General features: G+C 35.7%; 1 protein-coding gene across 1 annotated transcript in view; it reads left to right on the forward strand.

The window, feature by feature from the left end:
- Positions 1-18,379, forward strand: part of klc1a (kinesin light chain 1a) — a 54,671-nt gene that overhangs the window by 13,540 nt on the left and 22,752 nt on the right. The window lies entirely within an intron of this gene.

The following is an 18,379-nucleotide window of genomic DNA, read 5'->3' on the forward strand; positions in this document are numbered from 1 at the left end:
GTATTTTAATCATAAATGCAGCGTTCGTAAATATAAAATTCTGAAGATATATCCTGAGTACAAACTTTTTTACATTGTTTCTCTTGTGTGTTTATTATTGTGATGCTTTCATTATGGAGTTTTTTAAACCCAGATCTCATTTATTTTATTTCTGCTTTTTAAGATAAGGATATTTTTAAATTATCATAAGTCTTCCACAAATAAATAAGAGTCAAAAAAGAGATTTTTTTTTCATGAGTAAATCACAGAATTGTCATTTAACTGTTCTTGTAATCTCTGCTGCTTGTTTTATTTTGGCATGGTGTGTGGCCATCCTGTAATATCAGCAATATCGCTTCCTGTGACTTCGCAGTGAGAATGTTGTGTTAGTTCGAGGCATAAGGTTGGACCACCTCCCTCTTCCTGCTGAGGTCACAGGAGAGTATTTCACCATGGACAGGGTTGTGAGTCATGCTATAGTTCTACCGGCTTAACAGCTCTAAGTAATGAGTCTTTCACCCAACATACTCAATATTGTCAACGCTCTGCTTTTAAACCTCAACATCCTCTATTTATTCCTGTATCTAGATCTTTGTCAATATTCAATAATTCAATATATAGTGATAATGAACATGCACAATTTTGAGATCCTGGACACTTTCATTCATTCATTCATTCATTCATTCATTTTCTTTTCGGCTTAGTCCCTTTATTAATCTGGGGTCACCACAGCGGAATGAATCGCCAACTTTTCCAGCATATGTTTTACGCAGTGCATGCCGTTCCAGCTGCAACCCATCACTGGGAAACACCCATACACTCTTATTCACACACATACACTATGGACAGTTTAGCTTACCTAATTCACATATAGCGCATGTCTTTGGACTTATGTGGAAAAACAGAGCACCTGGAAGAAACCCACAGGAACACGAGGAGAACATGCAAACTCCACACAGAAATGCCAACTGACCCAGCCAAGGCTCAAACCAGCGACCTTCTTGCTATGAGACAACATCGCTACCTTCTGTGCCACCACGCCGCCCATCCACATTGTAAATTGTTACATTTGCAGTAAAGTTCATAACAGCTCCAAATGCTTGGAACAATTAATTATTCTAATTTAGCTTAGTAGTTCAAACATGAACATTTTCACGTGTTAATGTAATCTACATGCTGAAACACTCACTGAAAAGGTGTGATAATGTATTAGTTAATGCCTAATAATGTAGAAAAATAATGTTAAAATGTATAGTTGTAATCTGTAAGTCATAATTGTTTTATTAAATTGAGTTAATAACTAATAAAATTCAGTTGAATATCTTAATGCTTGTTAACATATTAGCTGGAATCTATCTTTTTCTTATATATTAAATAACATTTACTAATGAGACATTGATAAATGTTTCCTATTGTATTGTATTTTATATATATATATATATATATATATATATATATATATATATATATATATATATATATATATATATATATATATATATATATATATATATATATATATATATATATATATATATAGTTTTAAAGTCTAATGTCACTTACCAGTTTAATAATGATTTAATCAGTTGTAGTTAGAAACTAGATATTAAAGTTTGAGGACAAACTTTATGGTGGCTTGAAAAGCCGAGTCTAAAAGTTTGAAGTCGTTTTAAAGTGTAAATAACTCAAGCAGTTTTTATGAAGTTTGAAACAGTCGGCATAGATAAGTACATTTATGTTAGCATGTTTCTAGTATAGATTGGCATGTTTCTTGGTAGGCAGTTGCTAGGTTGTTCTAAGTGCTTGCTAAGGTGTTGCTAGGCGGTTGCTAAGGTGTTGCTAGGTTGTTGCTAAGGTGTTGCAAGGTGGTTGCTAAGGTGTTGCTAGGTGGTTGCTAAGTTGTTGCTAGGCGGTTGCTATGGTATTCTAGGTCATTGTTAAGGTGTTGCTAGGTGGTTGCTAGGGTGTTCTGAGTGGTTGCTAAGGCGTTGCTAGGTTGTTGCTAGGCAGTTGCTAAAGTATTATGAGTGGTTGCTAGGCAGTTGCTAACATAAATTAGCATGATTCTAGCATGAATTAGCATGTTACTAGCATGATTCTAGCATGAATTACCTTGTTACTAGCATGATTCTAGCATGAATTAGCATGTTACTAGCATGTTTCTAGTATGAATTAGCATGTTACTAGCATGGTTCTAGCATGAATTAGCATGTTACTAGCATGTTTCTAGCTTGAATTAGCATGTTGTTAGCATGATTCTAGCATGAATTAACATGTTATTAGCATGATTCTAGCATGAATTAACATGTTACTGGCATGATTATAGCATGAATTAGCATGTTACTAGCATGATTCTAGCATGAATTAGCATGTTATTAGCATGATTCTAGCAGGAATTAGCATGTAACTAGCATGATTCTAGCATGAATTAGCATGTTACTACCATGTTTCTAGCATGAATTAGCATGTTGTTAGCATGATTCTAGCATGAATTAGCATGTTACTAGCATGATTCTAGCATGAATTAGCATGTTACTAGCATGTTTCTAGCATGAATTAGCATGCTGTTAGCATGTTACTAGCATGTTTCTAGCATGAATTAGCATGTTACTAGCATGTTTCTAGCATGAATTAGCATGTTACTAGCATGAATTAGCATGTTACTAGCATGATTCTAGCATGAATTAGCATGTTACTAGCGTGTTTCTAGCATGAATTAGCATGTTACTAGCATGTTTCTAGCATGATTTAGCATGTTATTAGCATGATTCTAGCATGAATTAGCATGTTTCTAGCATGAATTAGCATGTTATTAGCATGATTCTAGCATGAATTAGCATGTTACTAGCATGATTCTAGCATGAATTAGCATGTTACTAGCATGTTTCTAGCATGAATTAGCATGTTACTAGCATGATTCTAGCATGAATTAGCATGATTCTAGCATGACTTAGCATGTTATTAGCATGATTCTAGCTTGAATTAGCATGTTGTTAGCATGATTTTAGCATGAATTAGCATGTTTCTAGCATGAATTAGCATGTAACTAGCATGATTCTAGCATTAATTAGCATGTAACTAGCATGTTACTAGCATGATTCTAGCATGAATCAGCTCGTTTCTAGCATGAATTAGCATGTTGTTAGCATGATTCTAGCTTGAATTAGCATGTTACTAGCATGAATTAGCATGTTACTAGCATGACTAGCATGTCACTATCGTGTTGCTAGCACCTTTCTAGCAAGATTAGCATGTCAGTAGGATGTTAAAACTGTTAGCGTGTGTTAGAATAGCTAGTCACAGTCTCTGGGACAGTTGCTAGGGTGCTGAAATTGGTTGCAAGGGAGTGGCTAGTAAGTTTAAAGGTAATCAGTGATTGGCTGCTGGCTAGACTGAGTTGAATGAGGCCAGACTCTAGTCTGTAGGACAGTCTGATGCAGAGTTATGAGCTCACAAAGGTTGATCCAATGTTAAGTAAATAGGAGTTTTTTACAATGGAAGTCTATGGGACATTTGCTAGGGTGCTGTAAGTGGTTGCTAGGGAGTGGCTAGTAAGTTAAAAAGCCATCAGTTTTTGGCTGCTGGTTAGACTGAGTTAAATGAGTCCAGTTAGAAGTCTGTTGGACAGTCTGATGCAGAGTTATGAGCTCACAAAGTTTGACCCAATGTTAAGTCAATGGGACTTTTGGGATTTTTCTGGGTCGTTTTTTGGGAAAACCCAAGGTCGGATCAGTTAGAAAAGATATAGCAACCCGAGTCAGACCAGTTTGAAGGTTTGACGAAAGTTTGAAGTATGTAGCTTGAAAGGCCTAGGAGGAGATACACTTAGAAATTAGTCTCAGAAGAATAAGAAGAAGAAGATGAAGAAGAAGAAGAAGAAGAAGAAGAAGAAGAAGGAGAAGAAGAAGAAGAAGAAGAACTAGATATTAAAGTTTGAGGACAAACTTTATGGTGGCTTGAAAAGCCGAGTCTAAAAGTTTGAAGTCGTTTTAAAGTGTAAATAACTCAAGCAGTTTTTATGAATTTTGAAACAGTCGGCATAGATAAGTACATATATGTTAGCATGTTTCTAGGTTGTTGCTAGGCGGTTGCTAAAGTATTCTGTGTGGTTGCTAGGCAGTTGCTAACATAAATTAGCATGATTCTAGCATTAATTAGCATGTAACTAGCATGTTTCTAGCATGAATTAGCATGTTACTAGCATGATTCTAGCATGAATTAGCAAGTAACTAGCATGATTCTAACATGAATTAGCATGTAACTAGCATGATTCTAGCATGAATTAGCATGTTACTAGCATGTTTCTAGCATGAATTAGCATGATTCTAGCATGAATTAGCATGTTACTAGCATGTTTCTAGCATGAATTAGCATGTTACTAGCATGTTTCTAGCATGAATTAGCATGTTACTAGCATGATTCTAGCATGAATTAGCATGTTTCTAGCATGTTTCTAGCATGAATTAGCATGTTGTTAGCATGAATTAGCATGTTTCTAGCATGATTCTAGCATGTTACTAGCATGAATTAGCATGTAACTAGCATGATTCTAGCATGAATTAGCATGTAACTAGCATGATTCTAGCATGAATTAGCATGTTACTAGCATGTTTCTAGCATGAATTAGCATGTTACTAGCATGATTCTAGCATGAATTAGCATGTTTCTAGCATGAATTAGCATGTTACTAGCATGTTTCTAGCATGATTTAGCATGTTATTAGCATGATTCTAGCATGAAGTAGCATGATTCTAGCATGAATTACCTTGTTACTAGCATGATTCTAGCATGAATTAGCATGTTACTAGCATGATTCTAGCATGAATTAGCATGTTACTAGCATGTTTCTAGCATGAATTTGCATGATTCTAGCATGAATTAGCATGTTACTAACATGATTCTAGCATGAATTAGCATGTTATTAGCATGATTCTAGCATGAATTAGCATGTTACTAGCATGATTCTAGCATGAATTAGCATGTTACTAGCATGATTCTAGCATGGATTAGCATGTAACTAGCATGATTCTAGCATGAATTAGCATGTTACTAGCATGTTTCTAGCATGAATTAGCATGTTATTAGCATGATTCTAGCATGAATTAGCATGTTACTAGCATGATTCTAGCATGAATTAGCATGTTACTAGCATGTTTCTAGCATGAATTAGCATGTTACTAGCATGATTCTAGCATGAATTAGCATGTTACTAGCATGTTTCTAGCATTAATTAGCATGTTATTAGCATGATTCTAGCATGAATTAGCATGTTATTAGCATAATTCTAGCATGAATTAGCATGTTACTAGCATGTTTCTAGCATGAATTAGCATGTTACTAGCATGATTCTAGCATGAATTAGCATGTTATTAGCATGATTCTAGCATGAATTAGCATGTTACTAGCATGATTCTAGCATGAATTAGCATGTTACTAGCATGATTCTAGCATGGATTAGCATGTTACTAGCATGATTCTAGCATGAAATAGCATGTTACTAGCATGTTTCTAGCATGAATTAGCATGTTACTAGCATGTTTCTAGCTTGAATTAGCATGTTGTTAGCATGATTTTAGCATGAATTATTATGTTTCTAGCATGAATTAGCATGTAACTAGCATGATTCTAGCATTAATTAGCATGTAACTAGTATGTTACTAGCATGATTCTAGCATGAATCAGCTTGTTTCTAGCATTAATTAGCATGTTTTTAGCATGATTCTAGCATGAAATAGCATGTTACTAGCATGACTAGCATGTCACTATCATTTTGCTAGCACCTTTCTACCAAGATTAGCATGTCAGTAGGATGTTAAAACTGTTAGCGTGTGTTAGAAAAGCTAGTCACAGTCTCTGGGACAGTTGCTAGGGTGCTGAAATTGGTTGCTAGGGAGTGGCTAGTAAGTTTAAAGGTAATCAGTGATTGGCTGCTGGCTAGACTGAGTTGAATGAGGCCAGACTCTAGTCTGTAGGACAGTATGATGCAGAGTTATGAGCTCACAAAGGTTGATCCAATGTTAAGTCAATGGGAGTCTTTTACAATGGAGATCTATGGGACAGTTGCTAGGGTGCTGTAAGTGGTTGCCAGGGAGTGGCTAGTAAGTTAAAAAGTCATCAGTTATTGGCTGCTGGCTAGACTGAGTTAAATGAGTCCACTTAGAAGAAGAAGAAGAAGAAGAAGAAGAAGAAGTTTAAGATAGATAACAGTATGCTGGCTTTTCAAGCCACCATAATAATAATAAGTTTAAGATAGATAACAGTATGCTGGCTTTTCAAGCCACCATAATTATGCTGTTTAATCTTCTAAGGGCTTATTATGCGGTTCTGTTGCTATCTTGTGGATAGATAACGTCAATTGTATATATATATATATATATATATATATATATATATATATATATATATATACGTCAATGATATATATATATATCAATAATTAGGATGAAGCTATTTGTTGGGCTTGTTTAGAAAAATAAGTGTTAAATGGACAAACACGTCGAACCTCCAGAGCTGCGGTCATGTCACCCAGCCCATGAAATGCGGAGCCAGCTCCGGTGTCATCTACTGAACGCAAAGTCCAGCCAGGTATGGCAGAGAGGCCTTTTCAAAAATGGCCAAATACAAAAGAGAAACTGATAAATAGTAGACGTTGATGAGAAATGGAGCAGCATATTTGGTAGTTGAGAACGCGCCGCTCCGCGATGTAGAGCTGGTTTCCGAGAAATGCAGGCGGCGGAGCAAGATACCCTCTTTGCCACGGTTGCGAAAAAGTATCTGCATGTGCTACAGGCACGCCGTCTCAGTGCTGCTGGAAACATTGTAATCTCAAATAAGTCTCCGCTTAAACCAAACAAAGTCAACATGTTAGTTTTTCTGGCAAAGAATTTAAAATATGAATAGAAAACAAAAGGCGGAGAGACGCAGTTTTTTTTCAACATCTGACTTATGTTGTTACAAGCCTAGGCTAATATTTTTGTTCTTCGTTACTATTTATATTATTATTGATTAGTATTTGTGAAGTTTCTAAAATGTAACGTGTACTGTTTCAAGCAGTAAAAGTTATTTCTATTTAACTAGCCTACATTATTATAGGTTGTATTGTGTTGTTTTATCAACGAAAGTTAAACAACAAACATGTTCGTTTGTACGGATATTTAGCACAATACTTTGGTCTTTTTTTGATTTTTTATTTTTACATGAAATGTAAATTAACTTAGGTAGGCTACTTGGGTACAGGGGCGTAATTTGTTGGTAGTATACCGAGGAATGCTTAGACAGTGAATATTGTCATCATTATTTAAAAAAATATATAAATAAATAAATAAATAAATAAATAAAACACCTTACGGAAAGGATGAAATAAAGGAAAAGCATGCTCTTAATCATTCTTCATAATCTGATTCCTAGCTATACATGCAATAAACTTATATCGCGCCGACAAGAACAAGCTGAATGAGGATATGGAACAGTCCGAAGTCACCTCTGCTGGCCCGACTCCAAATTCAAGTTGCCATCCCGATTTACTGTTCTCCCCTCCCACTCAAGAGCACATTGACATGCTTATGGTTCAGAGTCATGGACGTCCAGATCGGTACGGTTGCTTGCTGTTTCGTGCAGTTGTGCCAGACCAGCGCTACGCGGTGCAAAGTTGCTTTGCCCGTGAACCTAAAACAGTTCGTTAGAGACAGCGTGATTAAGAGATTCCCTAACCTGACCTGCGCTGACAGCAAACGCATAAAGGACAGAGTTAACGAATTTCTACGGTCCCCACGAACCTCTGTTAGCGCCCACCGACATCTTCAGTATTAGAGACAACTTTAAAAAAAACATTCAGTTATTTTTGTATTTGTATTTGCTTTTTTTCTCCGAATAAAGATATCCTCTTAACCAACTGTATGACTGTTTTTTCCCGATTATACGCAAAAGAAATAGTTTCTAAAGTGTTTTTTCATGCTTTATTTCTAACACGTTTATAAATTATAAGTTTTAGCCTAAGGTTACCAGACAAAACAACAATAACAACATTATTATACATCATAGTAGCATGTAGATTATAATATTTCCTAAATAAAATAAAATATTTCCTAAAAAGTGCAGTTAAAAAAATTCAAACAAGAGAAATTTTTAAAATACAATACAATATCTTTAAATAAATTAATTATTTAGGCATATTTAGGCATATTTTCATTATTAATTTATTTTCATTATTCGTTTATTATTATGTACAATTATTCAGACATAAAATAAGATAGTAAAATATAATCAACAACGAAAATGTAAATAAAAACATAAATAAAAACATAAATGAAAAAGTCTTGTCTTAGTCCTATCAAAACGGCAAACACTAAAAGCAGGCTAAAAGACTGCTTTATTTATTTATTTAAGACTACTTATTTGTATTGAATGTGTGTCATGTTAGTTGTCTTTTATTTCTTCAATTCCAAAACGAGTCCTCTTTGCACTTAAAAAGTTTACAATAAAGTGTGTTAACAAATTTTAAATGATTAATGAAGGACTTATAATGCTTTGACTTATTGTTTAATATCACTTACAAGCACAGTAGCATATTTAAAGCTGCTGTAAAGGCTATTTCTTTCCGCTCGCATCCCGTCCCTTTGCGCCCCCTGGCGGCTTTTTCACAAACTGCGGTCCTACACTAAAAACAGAGCAGCAGTTATTTCAAACGGCGGCGGTATAAGCCCCGGCGGTAATAGTCACTTTGAACTCTCACCTACTGTTTACTTTAAATATTTATCTCTTTCTTCAGTAAAGCAATGCACAAAGTATTTTTTTGTTAATAACTGTTTGTTAAATACCTATTTTTTTGCAACTTGGTTCAATATTGTGATGATAATGTATGCTAAGCTTCAGCAATTAATCACACCAAGAAAATGTTTTCACTGATTGTTATCGTTTGTAATTGAGCAGGATGCATTCAGGCATGTAGCGTTTTTCTTTTTTTTTTGTCCTTATATGATCTCATTCATTTATGTATGTTCCTTTTCCATTTTTGTTTTAGTGAAACTGGGAATTTTATGCGTATGGCATCATTTTAACCTTGTCAACACAATCAGAAATGGATAGCAGTGGGAATCCTTAGTTGTGCGAGTCTCGATTAGATTCCAAAATGATTCTTGACATTTATTCTTTTCCTATTTCATTGGGTCTGCAAATAGATCTTTCCAACTTTACATTTTATCCAGAATATTATTTTAAACATTCTCCTCTATTGTTTTGGGGATGTCAACAGCATGCATGCGAGCATGTTCTTTTGACAGCATAAAATGTTTAATCTATCATAAATAAAACTTTATTTTATCAACCGCTTTTTTAGGATCTGTTTTTTTCTGGTGTTGTTTGTTACGTTAAGTCTTTCCTTATTGTGGACTTCAATGGAATAGAAAATGCTTACCGTGATATTGTTCACTTTATCTATGCAATCAGGGCCCGTTCTTTTCAATTCAATTCAATTCACCTTTATTTGTATAGCGCTTATACAATGTAGATTGTGTCAAAGCAGCTTCACATAAAAGGTCACAGTAAATAGGAACAGTGTAGTTCAGTTTGTAGTGTTTAAGTTCAGTTCAGTTTAGCTCAGTTCAGTGTGGTTTAATAATCACTACTGAGAGTCCAAATACTGAAGAGCAAATCCAACGATGCGCAGCTCTACAGATCCCGAACCATGCAAGCTAGTGGCGACAGCGGAGAGGGGGGGAAAAAAAACCTTCACTAAAGGCGGAAGTGAAGAAAAAAAACCTTGAGAGAAACCAGGCTCAGTTGGGCACGACCATTTTAATTTCTCCGCTGGCCAAACGTCTTGTGCAGAGCTGCAGTCTCAGTGGCGGAGGCTGGAAGCTGGCCTTAGCGAAGACTCGTCTGTCTCTGGAGCGTCACAGGAATCAGTCTCATGTTCTCCACTCTTCCATGACCATCACAGTAGCTGCTCAGGATTCGGCCAGGTCCAGGATATGGAAACCTTGGGATCATCTCGTCGTTGGTCTTGGATCGAATCAGTGACTCTGCATAGCCTGAGGGCCTCGGGAAGAGTATCCCCAGGTGGAAATGGAGAATAAAGAAAATAATTAGCGTAGCTGATGTTCACAGTGCATATCAACAAGATGCATAACCTGTGTGGAAGCCCCCTAAGTGGTGCACTAAGTGTATGCTTTACTGAACAGATAGGTCTTTAATCTAGTTTTGAATTGGGAGAGTGTGTCTGAGCCTCGGACGTTATCAGGAAGGCTATTCCAGAGTTTAGGAGCTATAAATGAGAAGGCTCGACCTCCTTTACTCGACTTTGCTATTCTAGGTACTACCAGAAGCCCTGAGTTTTGAGATCTTAAAGAGCGAGTTGGATTGTAGCGAGACAGAATATTGGTTAGATAAACAGGAGCTAGATTATTTAAAGCTTTATATGTAAGAAGCAATATTTTAAATTCAATATGAAACTTAACAGGCAGCCAGTGTAAGGAGGATAAAATTGGGGTGATGTGATCAAATTTTCTAGACCTGGTAAGAACTCTGGCAGCTGCATTTTGTACTAATTGAAGTTTGTTAATAGAGGATGCTGGGCAGCCAGCAAACAGTGCATTACAGTAGTCCAGCCTAGAAGTCATAAAAGCATGCACTAGCTTTTCTGCATCTGAGATGGATAGAATACTTCGTAACTTAGCGATATTTCTCAGATGAAAGAAAGCAGTTTTTGTGACATGGGATATATGATTTTTAAAAGTTAAATTCCTGTCTAATATGACACCCAGATCTTTTATAGTAGAGCTAACGCTAACTTTGTATCCCTCTAATTGTAGGTCGAGTTGTGAGATCTGCTGTGTACAGGATTTAGGCCCAATAAGTAATAATTCTGTTTTGTCTGAGTTTAAGAGAAGATAATTGTTGGTCATCCAGTCTTTAACATCTTTAATACACTCAGTTAGCTTGGACAGATTAGACGTCTCGTCAGGTTTAGTTGAAATATATAATTGAGTATCATCTGCATAGCAGTGAAGTCTTCTAATAATGTCTCCCAGGGGTAGCATGTATATTGAAAACAGCAAAGGGCCTAAAACTGATCCTTGAGGCACCCCGTATTTTACTAGGCTGGTTTGTGAAGGCTGTCCATTAATATTCACAAACTGGTAACGGTCAGATAAGTATGACCGTTGTAGGGCATGTCCCTGGACACCTGTAGACTTTAAGCGATTAATAAGGATACCATGGTCAATGGTGTCAAATGCCGCACTAAGATCGAGTAGAACTAATAGCGAGATGCACCCTTGGTCAGCAGCTAAGAGTAAATCGTTGGTTATTTTCACTAATGCAGTTTCTGTACTGTGATGAGCTCACAAACCTGACTGAAACACTTCAAAAACATTGTTGGTCTGCAGAAAGGAGCATAATTGAGCAGAAACAACTTTTTCTAGTATTTTAGATATAAATGGAAGATTTGAAATAGGCCTATAATTAGCTAAGTTGCTGGGGTCCAGTTGAGGTTTCTTAATAATAGGTTTAATAACAGCTAACTTGTAAGGATTTGGAACATGGCCTAAAGATAAAGAAGAGTTGATAATGTTAAGAAGAGGTTCTCCTATAACAGGTAGCAATTCTTTCAGTAACTTTGTTGGAATTGGGTCCAATATACACGTAGCTGATTTAGAGCTATTTATAATTTTGTCTAGCTCTTCCTGTTTTATGATTTTAAAGCACTGTAGGTTATTTAGATTCAGAGGTGTGTTTACTGGATCTGAAGTATAAGGTGGTGCAGAGAGTTTAATATCTCCTATTTTCTGTCTAAAGCCTTCTATTTTATCACTGAAAAAATTCATAAAGTCATCACTACTAATTTGCGGTGGAACGTTTTGTTCCAAAGATGACCGATTATTTGTTAATTTAGAAATGGTGTTAAATAAGAATCTAGGATTGTTATGATTATTTTCTATCAGTTTGCGGAGGTGCTCAGCCCTGGCAGATTTTAAAGCCCTCCTATAGCTGGACATACTGTCTTTGTATGCAATTCTAAAGACTTCTAAATTAGTTTTTTTCTATTTACGTTCGGGCACGGGTTGCTGTTTTGAGAGCGCGGGTATGACTATTATACCACGGTGTAGTTTTATTCTCTCTAGCCTTTTTTAGTTTGATGGGTGCCACAGTATTTAAAGTGCTAGTAAAGATGGCATCCATACTGCTGGTTACTACATCAAGGTCATTTGCGTTTTGAAAATAGTTAGTGTTAATCACAAGAAAGCTTTAACAGAAATTTGGGTTTCCCTTTCCCTGTATGATGTTAAGGTATGTTAACCCATGTTAAGCTGTTCCCTTATAATAGACTTCTATGGGGAGAATGTTTAAAGTGATTTTGTTCACTTCATACAATTAAGAGCTTGTTCTTTTGACAGCAGAAAGTGTTTATCATGAGTATATTCCCATAGAAGTTTAGTTATATGCAGTTGTTATTAATTTAAATCACATTAAGCTGTAGTATGGGGATAAAAGGCTTAATGTGACATTGTTCACTTTATCTATAGAATCAGAAATTATTAATCACAAGTAAAATCTGGTAGAATTTTAGTTTTCCCTGTTGTTGTTAAGGCATGTTAAGCCATGTTAAGCTTTTTCCTTATAATGGACTGAAATTGGGAGAAAATAATTAACGTTATTATTTTTCACTCATTGAAATAACTGTTCATTTTTTTACATCAGAAGGTGTTTGTCATGAGTAAAATCTGATAGAAATTAGGTTTTCCCCACTTGTTGTTAAGGTACATTAAGCCATGTTAAGCTTTCTCCTTATAATGGACTTAAATTGGTCGAAAACGTTTCATGTACTATATTCACTTTATCTGTAGAATAAGGGCTTGTTCATTTTATAGTAGTTAGGGTTAATTACAAGTAAAGTTTGACAGAGTTTTTCTGGTTGACGTTTAGATACATTAAGCCATCTTGAGTGTTTTTCCCGGTAAGTGATTTAGAATGTCCCTATTCACAGACAAGCAGTTTCTCTGGTTGATGTTAGGTACATTAAGCCATCTTGAGTGTTTTTCACATTAAGTGGTTTAGAATGTACCTATTCACAGACAAGCAGTATATGTAACCCAGAAGTTATATGTTAGCAGATGTAAACACTGGTGGAGCTGGGGTGGAGTAGGGTCTTTGAAAAATGTGCTGCTCATGCTAGTGTCAAACAACACTGATGCTGCTTCCGAAATTGTATACTTCCATACTATATAGTATGCTAAAAACAGTATCATTGCTGAGTAACGTCCAAAATCATAGTATTCTACAAACAGTATGTGATAGGTTCCTAGGTGACTTACAACCTCCGGCAAGAATTTGATGGATGCGCACGTCAAATTCTTGCCGCTATCTCATAATGCTACGTGAGAATTCATTAATAGGAGTGAAACTGACGTGGGTAGGTCACATGACAATGACAACTAGCGGATGTAGTACGTCCAAATTCCATTCATACTCTATGGAACATATTTTTCTAACAATCGTGTAGTAAATTCAAGTGCAGTACCTGCACAAGTAGTAGGCAATTTCAGACGCAGCATGTGACATTTAAAAATCTGAGGAGCAAGCTCATTGGCTTCTGAGGTGACAGCAACCTCTCTCCTCTGCTATGTAGTTAATGGCGCTGGAGCAAATTAGCTGTGACCCATCAGCATGTGCAGCAGATTCTCAGTACTTTGATTCCCATCATATATTGGTGTTTCCTGCCCAGTGCTTGTCACATGCCAGATGATGAACTCCTTTATGGGTCACATGAATCTCTGCTGCCTCACTTCCTATTCCCCTCCCACAGGAATAGAGTACAGACCCAAAGCTTAGGAGCAGCTAGTAGACCTGCTTCTCTTTATATCATCATTGCAGGGAGGAGATGGTGCAATTTGTTTTCATGAGAGAAAAGAAATCTGTGGAGATGTGTTTTTTTCAAATTAAGGCCTTTCCCATTTTTTTCACAGTAATCTGGATGTACATCCTTTGAAAGGGCAACAATCTCAGAATCCTCTTACTGTTTTTTTGCAAATTCAAGTGTGCTTAAGTGCCTTGGCTACCGTGATCTGCCTAACCAGGTGAGTTGTGTCTTGGCAACAGCAAAGACAGCTGCTTTGTGTCCTTGTATCAGGCTAGGAGGAGTCAGAAGCCTCTCAAATTCTTGGTGCTTGGTTCCTGTTCGTTGTGTTTGCCAAGTCAAGCATCCTTCTGTTGTTCATACTTAAATTAGTGATTTAATTAAACCCTGAAATATAGTATAAAATGCAAGCTAAAAAACCCTCATTGTGGGTTGCTGGGAAGAAACTTGTTGTTACCTTCCTTAGAGATGGCACCTTATGATTTCACTTGGTGTCTCAAACGCAAACTTGGGGTGTTCTGTCCTGCTGGAGGGACATTGTCCTACAGAGTTCAGCTTTAACACACTTGTCTGGAAGTTTTTAATGAACCCGAATAACTTGATTGGTTCACGTGTGTTTAATTAGTGTTTGAGGTTGGATAGCCCTGCATTAAACCAACATCAAAGAACTAGTGGAAACTTAAAAAGGATATAAAGCTCCACTTTACAACACCTAACATTTTGCACATCTGTAGCAGGAGTCTTTAATTTCACATCCTGGGTTGAGATGGGAAAGCTCCCTATATACACTTAAATTGTTCACTATTTGAAGAAGCAGCCATTTGTGATGTAGTCCAAAATCAGTTGACATTCTGAAGTGCACTCAATCAATCCCACAATGCACCGCATAACAAGTGTACAGCCCATGTACACTCAACAGCTAGAAAATACCAGTGCAATCTCATGATGAAATGTAACTATTTCACATTTTGTGAATTTAGTGGCTAATTCGTACAATTTCAGTCGTATGAAAGTGTATTATTTTTAAAAGGAGGGGTAGCACCCAACCCCAACCCTAAACCCAGTCGTCATTGGGGGATGAGCAAATTGTACTAAATAGTACCAATGAAATGGTACGATTTCATACGAATTAGCCACTAAAACAAAAAGTTACAAATTGCCATGAGATAGCATTGAAAATACATGAGAGATGGAAGAGTGCGGCAAATGAATTTCTGTATCTGACAAAATGGCATCATTTTAAAATGAATGTTTTTTAAAAATAAATTATTGTTTAATTAAAGTAACATACATTATACAGTATACTGTATGTCCTAAAATCTAAATACTTTGTTTCATTACTTGTAGACAGCTCACTAGCTATTAAATAATGATCTCAGGGCCTGACCAAGAAGTTTAAAATCTAGTCTGTCTGAGAAATTCATAAACCAGTAAAGCACAAACAAAACTGCTTCCTTTTCAATACACTGAGTTCTTGAATATATTCATTTGTTGTTATTCACTCCTTTAAGTGGACTATATTAGTGGACTAATGTAAGGAATATCGAATGAGGATATAAGGGGTGATTTCAGATAGAGCATTGGAGTTTCTACTAATGAGCTGATGACGTTAAACAGGTGTGTTTACCATGGTGCACGAAATGTCAGTAGCTTCAAGAGCATTGTTAAAAAACCAGCGAGCTAGCACATTTATGCAGTGAGGGCAAATAACGCTTCGTACTAGCGGATGACAATTGACAGGCAGCAGTCTTTTAGGGCTGAAAAATATACCATTTGAGCATTGATATCTCAATGAGAACATTTACATGGACAGCAGTAATCGAATTATTAGCCTTAATCTGAATAAGATATATAAAATATGATTAAGGTGTTTAGATGAGTTGCTTTTTGAAAGTTTCTTTCACGATTCTGTTTTGCATAGTTCGATTAATGACATCACCATGCGTCACCACGCTATCCACGTTTCCTCCAGAGTTTCATGTAATTTAGTTTCATTTTTAATTTTTTCGACTTTAACTGCAGTTTGGCACTTTCTCTTCCATTTAGGAACATTTCATGCATGCCCCTGTGACTATAGTCATGGGCCGGTATAAGATTCCGACGGCATGATAACTTTGGATAAAAATTATTACGGTTTCACGGTATTTAGTTTACTGCTCTACAATTTAAAACAGCATCTTAACTATTTAAAAAGGCATCTTTACAATTTAAAACGACATCTTTAAAATGTAAAACGGCATCTTTACAATTTAGAACAGCATCTTTACAGTTTAAAACGGCATCATTTGGCATCTTTACAGTTTAAAACGGCATCTTTACAATTTAAAACGCCATCTTACCAGTTTAAAACGGCATCTTTACTGTTTAAAACAGCACCTTTACAATTTGAAACAGCAGATTTACAGTTTAAAACAGCATCTTTACAGTTTAAAACGACATCTTTACAGTTTAAAACAGCGTCTTTTGGCATCTTTACAGTTTAAAACGGCATCTTTACAGTTTAAAACGGCATCTTTACAGTTTAAAACGGCATCTTTACAATTTAAAACGGCATCTTAACAGTTTAAAGCGTCATCTTTTGCCATTTTTACAGTTTAAAATGGCATCTTTACAGTTTAAAACGGCATCTTTAAAATGTAAAACGGCATCTTTACAATTTAGAACAGCATCTTTACAGTTTAAAACGGCATCATTTGGCATTTTTACAGTTTAAAACGCCATCTTACCAGTTTAAAACGGCATCTTTACTGTTTAAAACAGCACCTTTACAATTTAAAACAGCATCTTTACAGTTTAAAACGACATCTTTACAGTTTAAAACAGCGTCTTTTGGCATCTTTACAGTTTAAAACGGCATCTTTACAATTTAAAACAGCATCTTTACAGTTTAAAACGACATCTTTACAATTTAAAACGGCATCTTAACAGTTTAAAGCGTCATCTTTTGCCATTTTTACAGTTTAAAATGGCATCTTTACAGTTTAAAACGGCATCTTTACAGTTTAAAACTGCATCTTTACAGTTTAAAACGGCATCTTTACAGTTTAAAGTGTCATCTTTTGGCATTTTTAAAGTTTAAATGGGCATCTTTACAGTTTTAAACTGCATCTTTACAGTTTAAAATGGCATCTTTACAATTTAAAACAGCATTTTTACAGTTTAAATTGGCATCTTTACAGTTTAAAACGGCATCTTTACAGTTTAAAACAATATCTTTACAGTTAAAAGCGGAAACACACACTATCTACTATCTATGATTATTTATTGAACATCAGTTTTGAACAACTGAAATTAAAACACACGTTGCCTAAAACAAACAGTCGCTTTTTTTCTTATAAAAAGGTGGAAATAAATAACTTAAATTATTTTCAGTGCTTTTCATATTAAAAGTAGAAAATAAGTAGTATCTCTTCTAAATAAAATAACTCTTGCATATCCTTTGAATAATATTTTAAACAGTGCATTTCTTGCATCTTCTGTAAACAAATATTTTAATGTAAATAATAATTTGATTGTAATGAAAAATATGCCATCTCAAGGCATCTCTGGCACAGCTTACAATCATTGTCAATTTAGTGCAAAGTAAGGTTCAAGAATGAGTCCATCATCTTAACCAAAACTTAGATGTGGCTGCAAAGTGGCAGCAGAAGAATTAATCTGCATCAGACTTCAAAGGCTGATTTATACATCAGCATCGAGTGATCGCTGTAACCCACGGCGCTTGTAAACACTTACTCCAACCGGCTCTCTGCTATCACAAGGTCCTACGTGCCGCCTACACGTGTCAACGCTACTGAACCGACCCACCACAGAGCTTGTGATATGCATCTTCTCAACGTGTAGTTACATTTTTGAGATGTGCGTGGGTATGCAACCATGTAAAGGCTGCGCTGGACCTTACGCATGCTCGCGGTACAAATCAGTATAATTCTGCCTTAACAGAGCGGGGTCAGGTGACTCCACAAACAGTAGGGAAAATAATCGATAAAATTGTCCTTGGAAAATTTGATCGATTATAGGTTCTAAATGTCAATTTTAATTATGTTTCAGTTAATCGCCCATCCCTAACTGCACCTCAATACGACTAAAATTGGCATACTCCATGTACTCTTTTTAGTCGGATTAAGGTAATTAAAAAAAGCTGTTTACATGGTAGACTCTTAATCAGAGTATTGTCTTAATCGTATTAAAATCAAATTATTGGTGTCCATGTAAACGTACATATTGTGTGTATCTTCAATGGTCACATCACAGGATTAGATTACTTATTAAAGATTAAAAGATATTCTAAATTTTATATTTTTTGCACAATTATGTCCATGTTATTTTACATTTGATTGTTCAATTTCTGTACTTAAACTATTTGACGACTTAGAAAACCGTAAAACACTGTTTGTTTATTCATTTATTTTGCTTGTCATTTGCAGATGCACTGCATAAAAAACAGACTTGATCATAACTGTTTATTTAAATTAATGAAATCTTTCCAAATAGAGCTATTCCAATCACCTGATTAAAATTATATTAATATCGCAGTTTATATCGCGG

Source organism: Danio aesculapii, chromosome 13 (assembly GCF_903798145.1).
Source record: "Danio aesculapii chromosome 13, fDanAes4.1, whole genome shotgun sequence".
Lineage (NCBI taxonomy): Eukaryota > Metazoa > Chordata > Actinopteri > Cypriniformes > Danionidae > Danio > Danio aesculapii.